Source organism: Oncorhynchus nerka, linkage group LG5 (assembly GCF_034236695.1).
Source record: "Oncorhynchus nerka isolate Pitt River linkage group LG5, Oner_Uvic_2.0, whole genome shotgun sequence".
Lineage (NCBI taxonomy): Eukaryota > Metazoa > Chordata > Actinopteri > Salmoniformes > Salmonidae > Oncorhynchus > Oncorhynchus nerka.
Genome location: NC_088400.1, coordinates 42,467,421 through 42,478,468, shown reverse-complemented (window position 1 = coordinate 42,478,468; position 11,048 = coordinate 42,467,421). Strand labels below are relative to the sequence as shown.

The following is an 11,048-nucleotide window of genomic DNA, read 5'->3' as shown; positions in this document are numbered from 1 at the left end:
TAGCAGGTACTAGTAATATACAAAAAAAAATATATAACTAAAGTTATTAATTAGTGACCAGTGACAATAAAAGCAACACGAATCATCTTACAGATCCACTTGATGGCAGAGTGCTTGACTCTTGGGTTACTGTGCACAAGATCCCTAGTTCACATCTCAGTGGTTTTATTTTTGTAACATAACCCTCCCCACAGAAGAAGATCTCGATCTTCGATCGATGTCGTTCTCAACTAACATCAAGGCGGTGGCCCGTTCTTGTAGGTTCATGCTCTACAACATCCGCAGAGTACGACCCTGCCTCACACAGGAAGCAGCGCAGGTCCTAATCCAGGCACTTGTCATCTCCCGTCTGGATTACTGCAACTCGCTGTTGGCTGGGCTCCCTGCCTGTGCCATTAAACCCCTACAACTCATCCAGAACGCCGCAGCCCGTCTGGTGTTCAACCTTCCCAAGTTCTCTCACGTCACCCCGCTCCTCCGCTCTCTCCACTGGCTTCCAGTTGAAGCTCGCATCCGCTACAAGACCATGGTGCTTGCCTACGGAGCTGTGAGGGGAACGGCACCTCAGTACCTCCAGGCTCTGATCAGGCCTTACACCCAAACAAGGGCACTGCGTTCATCCACCTCTGGCCTGCTCGCCTCCCTACCACTGAGGAAGTACAGTTCCCGCGCAGCCCAGTCAAAACTGTTCGCTGCTCTGGCCCCCCAATGGTGGAACAAACTCCCTCACGACGCCAGGACAGCGGAGTCAATCACCACCTTCCGGAGACACCTGAAACCCCACCTCTTTCAGGAATACCTAGGATAGGATAAAGTAATCCTTCTCACCCCCCCCCCCCTTAAAAGATTTAGATGCACTATTGTAAAGTGGCTGTTCCACTGGATGTCTTAAGGTGAACGCACCAATTTGTAAGTCGCTCTGGATAAGAGCGTCTGCTAAATGACTTAAATGTAAATGTAAATGTAAGATCAAATAAGAAAAATTGATCTACTACTTGCCATGTAGAGTTTGTTTTATTGGTCTAAAAACATGCAAATGATAGCATGCTTAATGAGAAGCAGCAAACACTCCTCAAACCAAAGCTGCATTTAACACCATAGTACCCTCCAAACTTGTCATTAAGCTCGAGACCCTGGGTCTCGACCCCACCCTGTGCAAGTGGGTCCTGGACTTTCTGACAGGCTGCTCCCAGGTGGTGAGGGTAGGAAACAACATCTCCACCCCGCTGATCCTCAACACGGGCCCCACAAGGGTGTGTTCTCAGCCCTCTCCCGTACTCCCTGTTCACCCATGACTGCGTTGCTATGCACGCCTCCAACTCAATCATCAAGTTTGCAGATGACACTATAGTGGTAGGCTTGATTACCTACAGGGAGGAGGTGAGGGCCCTCGGAGTGTGGTGTCAGGAAAATAACCTCACTCAATGTCAACAAAACAAAGGAGATGATCGTGGACTTCAGGAAACAGCAGAGGGAGCACCCCCCTATCCACATCGATGGGACAATAGTGGAGAAGGTGGAAGGTTTTAAGTTCCTCGGCGTACACATCGGGGACAAACTGAAATGGTCCACCCACACAGACAGCGTGGTGAAGAAGGCTGAAGAAATTTGGCTTGTCACCAAAAACACTCACAAACTTTTACAGATGCCCAATCGAGAGCATCTGGTACGGCAACTGCTCCGCCCACAACCGTAAGGCTCTCTAGAGGGTAGTGAGGTCTGCACAACGCATCACCGGGGGAAAACTACCTGCCCTCCAGGACACCTACACCACCCGATGTCACAGGAAGGCCAAAAAGATCATCAAGGACAACAACCACCCGAGCCACTGCCTGTTCACCCCGCTATCATCCAGAAGGTGAGGTCACTACAGGTGCATCAAAGCTGGGACCGAGAGACTGAAAAACAGCTTCTATCTCAAGGCCATCAGACTGTCAAACAGCCATCACTAACATTGAGTGGCTGCTGCCAACATAGTGACTCAAATCTCTAGCCACTTTAATAATAAAAAATTGGATGTAATAAATGTATCACTAGTCACTTTAAACAATGCCACTTTATATAATGTTTACATACTTACATTACTCTTCTCATATGTATATACTGTACTCTATACCATCTATTGCATCTTGCCTATGCCGCACGGCCATCCCTCATCCATATATTTATGTACATATTCTTATTAATTCCTTTACACTTGTGTGTATGAGGTAGTTGTTGTGAAATTGTTAGATATTACTGCACGGTCAGAGCTAGAAGCACAAGCATTTCGCTACACTCACATTAACATCTGCTAACCATATATGTTACCAATGAAATTTGATTTGAGAAGGGGTTGTAAGTGTAACCATGGGTGCCCGGCCCTCTAGTGGAGTAGAACTCTAACTGCACAGAACAGTACACAAAGGGTTCATCTCTATTGTATTTCCTTGATTCCTCAAACCCTCCCTCCCTCGTCTTATTCTCAACGCACAATGGAGCAGAAGATCTTCCCCACCAATGCGTTTTGAGGAGACTGCAAGGAGAGAGGAATCAAAGAAATACAAGTATAATCAAGATTCAGCCAAATTGTTACAACCGGCACACTGGATCCACTGGGGTAGAGAGAAACAGAACAAATGACATAACACATCTTGTTTTATTATTTACAAGCGTTCATTGATGTATTGCACCTTGCACTTAAAGTCTGTTTGAGGGAGTAATCTGTGCATGTCGTCAAATATTTTTCTTGGAAATGAGATCTACATTATAACTTTTTGGGGGTTAAAGTTATGTATAGGACATTTTAAAAGTTATTTTGCTGTTTTAAAGTCTATTTGTTGAACAAAAACTTGCTTCAATAAATAAGGATACTGATATTCTACTTGTCTTTCCTCTTCAGAACACTGAGGAAGACATCTTTTGGGGACTTGCACGTGCCAACATACCGCATCTTCTTTTTTACACTCTGCCTGGTTCTTCAGGCGCGTCATCTTTCTGGTTATCATCTCTGTGCTAAAAGAGGGTAAGAGACTAGGATCAGCTACCATACTAGACATCGTACACACCCACGTTCTAAATGAATTAACAAAAGTTTCCTTACACATTTTGCATGCACATTTTTCTCGTAATCCTGCGAGAGAGAGCGAGGGTGTCACGCAATCTCAAAAGCGACCAACTTGGTCTTATTTCAGGGTCATTATGAAAATGTTCACTTACGTCTCCCTTTGCTGCCGATGGCTGTTTGTACTGTGATCTCAAACATTAGTCCGGTTCTGGCGTCATGCAGGTGCTCGGACATGGCATTGCCTGCACGGTACGCCCAATCTCTCTACGTAGGAAAACACAACAGAAGACACCCAAGGGTCACATCATTACGGTACTCAAATAGATTGTAGTATTAATGGCCCTTGAAATATTCAGATATTGAGCCAAATAGTCATTTGAGAAGCAGACACTAATTCAAGAGTTGAATCATACCATAATGTAAATGGGAGATATGCAAAAAGTTTGAGTTAGGATTCAGTCATTGTCTGAGTACTAATTATCAATGTCTTACTTGTGAACAACAGGGGTGAGTTCCTCCACAGGTTTCCTGTTCAGCAGAATATCTATCTTGATTACATTGGCTGCCCGGTACCCTGTATCCTCATACTCACAACTGTTGAGAAAATTAACAATATACAATGTCTCAATTTGTTAAACTGGTTTTGCAAAGTGACAAATCCAAACCACTTTTCTTAAATTTCTTGATTACACAGTGATCATTCAAACAAATAATTAGCAACATCTGAAAGCCAGGCTGGCTTACCAAGCAGATACTCATGATTTTCCCAGTGTAGTTGTCAGGGGCGAAGATGGTCCCCATCACCATGGGATCCAGGTACTCTGTCACTACAGACCTGTCTGAGAACTGGGTTCACTATGCAGATCTTCTGTTTCCCATGCTCCTACAACACAATAGGAGAGTTATAAACTTTGATCACTGTTACCAAACAAGGGCTACCATATTTTAGGTTCACATGACAGTATTCAGATCTGACTTTCTCCAAATTTTGTTACGTTTTAGCCTTATTCTAAAATGGATTAAATAAAAAACGTCCTTTACAATCTACACACAATACACCATAATGACAATGGGAAAAGTTTTTGAACCTTGTCAAACATTACAGGAAAAGATTCCATGCTATTATACTTGCCAGAGGTGGTTGCACTAAGTACTAAATGAGGAGTGCCAATAATTACGAAACCTTGATTTTGGTTACATTTATTTTGTATTAAATAATTAAATGATTTTGGTTGGTTCCATTGAAACATTAATAAAGTACAGTGCTTCTCACATGTTGGTATTTTGAGGTTATCTCTATAATTATATTTTGAATATTTTTTGAAGTATTGTTTGTGGATTGCCAGTCAGGGGTGCCAGTAATTTTGGAGCCCACTGTATATATGTGCATTTACTTTACTGGGAAATCATCACGTAAACTTTTCCCAGCAATAGATGTAATTTGAAGCCCCCTGTAGAGGGTGGTGCTGTGTATTACCTCAATGAGCTTGGCGCAGGACAGGACAGCCTCGTAGGCATGGTGGAGGCTGTCACTTTGACAGAGGAGTTGTACTCCTTCTCCAAGCACTGGTGAAACAACTCTGTGGAGCAGGCCCAGGAAGCCTAGCCTGCGGAAGGGAAGGAAGGAAGGAAGGAAGGAAGGAAGGAAGGAAAGACCAAGGGAAAGAAAGTAAGTGAGGAGAGAGCGAGTACGATTTAGGAGTGCATGATCACGGCTGAAATTGGTGTCCCTCAAAAAGAAAAACTTATGAAGAACACAAGTATCCTGTCAAGGTCAACCCTTCACCACTTGCATAGCTTTGAGTGGTGGATGAGAGATTAGATGATAATTTAGTTGGTACTGCTCCAGGTGCCCAGACTGCTGTCCTGCACATCAAACTGCAGTTTCTCCACAGCACTGCGGAGGGCGCTGTAGTCCGACTGGTCAATAGGATACATCCCTGGAGAGAGAGAGACCCACAAGCACATTCGCGTCAGAATGCAGACACCTACTACTGTTCATGTTTGTTTACGCTGTGTAAATGTTTTGTTTCAATTATTATTATGTCGATTTTTCAAGGTTGCTGCAGCACCCCTATTTGCCGCAGCTATGGGGGGTATTCCTGGTGGTTATGGCACCTATCAAAACCAAGCGATGAGGTGAGCCATATCATACAATACAACTAAATGCATGAGTATCTGTGTGATCCATGAGTATGGATATGGTAATGCACACGAGACCTGTAGTTTCCAGAAGCCTGTCAGCCAAGGTGCTCTTCCTATGGTCAATGTGAGCAATGATGCCGAAATTTATGATCCTCTCCACTGGGAACTTTGACATATCTATGACATAACAAAGTTAGTGTAGTTACAATAAAGGACAATACTTTATAAAATAATGGACACTGCATGCATGCTGTCCGTTTGCAATGTGGTGTTCCTTACTTTGTCAGTGTACTGAGCATATTGGTGGTGGTGTGTGTGCAGAAAACAGGTGCCTGAACAGGTTGCCTGAACACAACGTTGAATTGCAGAGAATTCTACTTTGGGCAGAAATTAGTGTTTGAATCAGGAACGTTTCCCCTCACCACCTCTAAAAGCCAGAAGGTTGAATAAAATAATATTTGAATGCACTTTACCGGTTGTCAGTGTGGTTGGTCCTTTTGGCGGTAGGAATGTAAGACAATATATATCCACAGGAAAGTATAATTACATCACATTTTCAAAGCAATGTTTGTGCATTCCTCTGCGCACAAGTTAAAAATGACTTGCATGAGACATGCATACTTGCCCAGTTCGTGATTACATGGATCTGCGTATGCTTCAGGGGATATAAATCTAAATGCATTAACAGTGCATTGACAAGTTTATGTAATTATCATTTCCTGTTGATATATTGTCTCACATTTCTAAAGCCAAAAGAACCAACAGCACGGACAAACAGTAAAGTACATCAAAATATAATCGTATTTAACATTCTGGCTTGTAGAGGTCGTGAGAGTAAACTTTCCTGATTCAAACTCTAGCTTCTGTCCCTAACGCCGGGTTTCTAGGCAACATACATTGGTGTCTAATGCCAGTGCAAACTGTGTTACAGTTCTGGCTCCTTCATATTGTTTGATTAAAGTCCCAAAATATGCGTTCTACACCCTTCAGGATGTATTAAAGACCGTTAGTTGCATGTTAGATACTGCTAGCTAATAAATTCGTTACAAAGCTTCAGTGCATTGACATTTAACTAGCCAATTTAACGCCGCAGACCTGGTTAAATCGTGTCAACCTTAGCTACATTTCTTTACATTTCAATCACAATGTGGGAATTCTAAGCGGTGTGATGAAACATCCGATATAAATAACTGTGCCTAAAGGTGATTTTCACCTAACAAAAAAAACATGCACAGTAGACAGACAACAAAGTTGGGGTTTAAGGTTACTAACAGTGCATCATGGGAAATGTAGTTTGGCACCTGTTGCTCTTAAAGGGGCCCTATGATGGTTCCAGAAGTGATTTTCAATATTGCAAAAAAAGGATTTGTGCTTTTACTAAGACAAAATTATAAAGAGTAGAAACTGCTTGAGTGGGATAGCACAGGAATAGGAACAATTTAGTTACACTCACTAACACACTAGATAACCTAGATTGTTTTATGTTATACCAACTGAGCCAGGGTCAGAATAAAATGTGCCCCCATTTCAGGAAGATCGCTTCATCCTTGTTGAAGAGCAAGAATGCCTTGTGGCTTTTCCGACTCTTTCAGGTTAGAGTTATGTCTCCACTGACCTGGATAAAGCCCCCAGCCTAAATTTCCACAGGACTATTTCTAACATGGCCAGATAGGCGACTGGCACGTCTTGTGAAAACTGACAGTGTACCTTTCTTGTGTAGGGCCCACACATCTGACAGTTCTAATTATCCTCCTGGATGAGTTTGACACCTAATCAAAGCCTTAGAAAAACATTGAAATGCAACCCAGAAAAGGGAAGTTGGCTGATTTGTCAACAGAAAATGGGGTATTTGTTGTTAATTTTTGTAACCAGTAGTGAACCTTGGTAGGAGCAGTCTATTATTGAGTTGCAGGGTGATGACAGATGTTCAAATATGGTCATATACAGTATTGTGTAGCAGCCTATACTATGACTGGTGCTGTTTCTAGGCTATTCCATTATTTCCCACATGGTGGCCCCCTGCACAGATGACAAGAATAGGAGGGTGGAAAAATCATTGCCATGGCAACATAAGACAGCAGCCCACGCATACTGAGTAGGTCCCCAGAATAATGTTCAGATAAGAAATCAAATAAAATATCTTTCCACCGCCTTCATCTCTGACCAACATCCAATGAAACCACTTGAAGGCAGCGAGTGTGTGCATGTGAATATGTGCGTGTGCCTCATTCTCACGATGACAACTCTATTACGAGTCTCCTTCCTTGTCAAGTGTGGATATATTAAGGCCAGTTGTACTGTGTTTTTCTTGGTATTCTTCCAATATGAAAATGCTAAGCTTTTTCATAACCAGTTCATATCCAACTCGTTAATTGTAATAATCAATTAGCTCAATGGGTTGCAGATGGATCCAGGTTTTTCAGTGCCAGCACGCTCATTAAGATTTAGATTAATTTGATAAAATAACAAAATTATGATTTAGACTACCTGTCACAAGTGAATTATTCTACATGTATTAATTCTCCATGCAATATGAGTGGACTCGTTTTAATTTGTTGGCCAACTGCCCAATGACTCCGGCAAGACACTGAGGTAACAATCTTATTTTACAAAGTTGGATTCAAACAAAGTTTCTGATCTCTAATGCAGTACCACCGACCAGACAGGACTGGGGGGGAAATGTGGTTGATTTACAGTACCAGTCAAAAGTTTTGACTCACCTTCTCATTCAAGGGTCTTCTTTATTTTTACTATTTTCTACATTGTAGAATAACAGTGAAGTCATCAACACTATGAAACAACACATATGGAATCATGCAGTAACCAAAAAAGTGTGAAACAAATCAAAATATTTTTTAGGGTCTTCAAAGTAGCCACCCTTTGCCTTGATGACAGCTTTGCACACACTTGGCATTCTCTCATCCAACTTCACGAGGAATACTTTTCCAACAGTCTTGAAGGAGTTCCCACATATGCTGAGCACCTGTTCGCTGCTTTTCTTTCACTCTGCGGTTCAACTCATTCCCAACCATCTCAATTGGGTTGTGGTCAGGTGTTTGTAGAGGCCAGGTCATCTGATGCAGCACTCCATCACTCTCCTTCTAGGTCAAATAGCCCTTACACAGCCTGGAGGTGTTTTGGGGTCATTGTCCTATTGAAAAACAAATATTCCAACTAAGCGCAAACCAGATGGGATGGTGTATCACTGCAGAATGCTGTGATAGCCATGCTGATTTAAGGGTGCCTTGAATTCTAAATAAATCACTGACATTGTCACAAGCAAAGCACCCTCACACCATCACACCTTCATGATGGGAACCACACATGCGGAGATCATCCGTTCACCTACTCTGCGTCTCACAAAGACAGAGGTTGGAACCAAAAAGCCCTTTAGTAGTGGTTTGCTTGCAGCAATTCGACCATGAAGGCCAGATTCACGCAGTGTCCTTGGAACAGTTGATGTTGAGATGTGTCTGTTACTTAAACTCTGTGAAGCATTTATTTGGCCTGCAATCTGAGGTGCAGTTAACTCTGATGAACTTGTCCTCTGCAGCAAAGGTAACTCTGGGTTTTTCTTTCCTGTGGCGGTCCTCATGAGAGCCAGTTTCATCATAGCGATTGATGGTTTTGGCGACTGCACTTGAAGAAACATTCAAAGTTCTTGAAATGTTCCGTATTGACTGACCTTCAGGCCTTAAAGTAATGATGGACTGTTGTTTCTCTTTGCTTATTTGAGCTGTTCTTGCCATAATATGAACTTGGTCTTTTACCAAATAGGGCTATTTTCTATATTATCTTACATTTTATTGTCAACAAATGACGTGCCCATGGCTTTAGAAAGATGCATTAGCCATAGATGAAAAGACCACACACGACACAAACTCTCAGTCCCACAACAGCGAGGAGATGGGATTGGTCCTAAGATATTGGCAGGTAGCCTAGTGGTTAGAGTGTTGAGCCAGTAACCAAAAGGTTGCTGGATCAAATTCCCAAGCTGACAAGGTAAAAATGTGTCATTCTGCCCCTTAACCCACTGTTCCCCAGTAGGCTGTCATTGTAAATAAGAATTAGTTCTTAACTGACTTACCTAGTTAAATGTAAAAAATAAAAGATAATTCCCGCAAGGCTGTGAGCTGTTTCCAAGCAATAAGAAGTTGTTTTTGAGTCTCACAGATTTAACTCCCATAATGTAATTTGAACCAACGTGCAACACAACTGTTGACAGGTCGGGAATCTGCTTTTTGACTACTGGTCAAATTCCAATTAAGTCGGTGACTTTAGCACTTGGGGAAAAAAAAGTGTGCGTGTATCATGGATTGACACTTGCTTTACCATTGAGCTCCCGATTTAAAACGGTAGCTAGCCATTTACCGTTATTGTTTTCTTTTGAAGCCTTTAGCACAGCTCCATTTTTCTTCTTGGTTTTTCCAACTCCAACTCTGTATTGAAATCAAAGTCATTAACGAATGGCCTGCTGCACTGAGGTGGCACAGGAAAACAAAACTGTGTCATTTGCGTAGAGATGAATGTTACAAGTATTAACAGTGTTTCCTATGTCATTAATATACAAGGTGAACAATAATCGACCCATAATCGAAACCTGAGGAACACCTTTTTGAATCTCAAGAAATTCAGATTTAACCCCATCTGTCAAGATGGCCTAAGTTCTGTCGAGAAGATAATTCTGAAACTATAAACAGGCTGTATATCCCAGGCCTATTCTTGATAACTTGATAATCAACAGTGTCGAACACCTTTTGACAGGTCAATAAACATGGCAGCACAGCTCTTTTTAGCATCCAAGGCAATGACAAAATCAACACCTTTGAGCTGTTCTTGCCATAATATGGACTTGGTATTTTACCAAATAGGGCAATCTTCTGTATACCACCCCTACCTTGTCACAACACAACTGATTGGCTCAAACGCATTAAGAAGGAAAGAAATTCCACAAATGAACTTTTAACAAGGCACACCTGTTAATTGAAATACATTTCAAGTGACTACCTCATGAAGCTGGTTGAGAGAACGCCAAGAGTGTGGAAGGCAGATATTTCTTTTCATGGCACGAGACACCTGTCTTATTCATGCCTGCCTCAGTGGTGGCTGCTGGGATCGCACACCAGTATCACCAGTGGTACATTTACTGTTAATTCCCATAATTTGTCATCTACAATGTTTGTTTGGTTACGGTAATTTGTGTTATTGCATTCAGTATTTTTACAGTATTTTACTGTTCTCATTGTTGGAGTGGACACGTTGTTTGCAGACTGCACAATCTAAGCTACACTTGTGAGGAACCAGTTTTGATTTATTTCATTCCATTTAAGAGTTGTCAATCTATTCATTGATCAATTAATCAATCAAATGTATTTATAAAAGCTTTTTTACATCAACAGATGTCACAAAGTGCTATACAGAAACGCAGCCTAAAACCACAAACAGCAAGCAATGCAGATGTCGAAGCACGGTGGCTAAGCACGTTGGCTAGGAAAAACTCCCTAGAAAGGCAGGAACCTAGGAAGAAACCTAGAGAGGAACCAGGCTCTGAGGGGTGTCCAGTCCTCTTCTGGTTGTGCCAAGTGGAGATTATAAGAGTACATGTCCATTTAACCTCTTCAACCTATGGGGGCGCTATGTCATTATTGGATAAAAAGACGTGCCCGTTTTAAGCGCAATATTTTGTCACGAAAAGATGTTAGACTATGCATGGAATTGACAGCCTTGGAAAGACAAAACTCTGACGTTTCCAAAACTGCAAAGATATTATCTGTGAGTGCCCCAGAACTAATGCTACAGGCGAAACCAAGATGAAACTTCAAACAGGAAATGAACAGGATTTTTGACGCTGTGTTTA

The 11,048-nt window shown here is 41.9% G+C and overlaps 1 long non-coding RNA gene across 1 annotated transcript; it reads right to left on the bottom strand.

Moving 5' to 3' along the window:
* Nucleotides 1-2,658: 2,658 nt before the first annotated feature.
* Nucleotides 2,659-5,949, bottom strand: LOC115129933 (uncharacterized). The gene is made up of 5 exons (XR_003863699.2): nucleotides 4,524-5,949; nucleotides 3,791-3,929; nucleotides 3,539-3,640; nucleotides 3,199-3,310; nucleotides 2,659-2,994 (listed from the first exon to the last, which is right to left on the bottom strand). It is a non-coding gene; the product is annotated as an uncharacterized LOC115129933 (long non-coding RNA).
* Nucleotides 5,950-11,048: the final 5,099 nt, after the last annotated feature.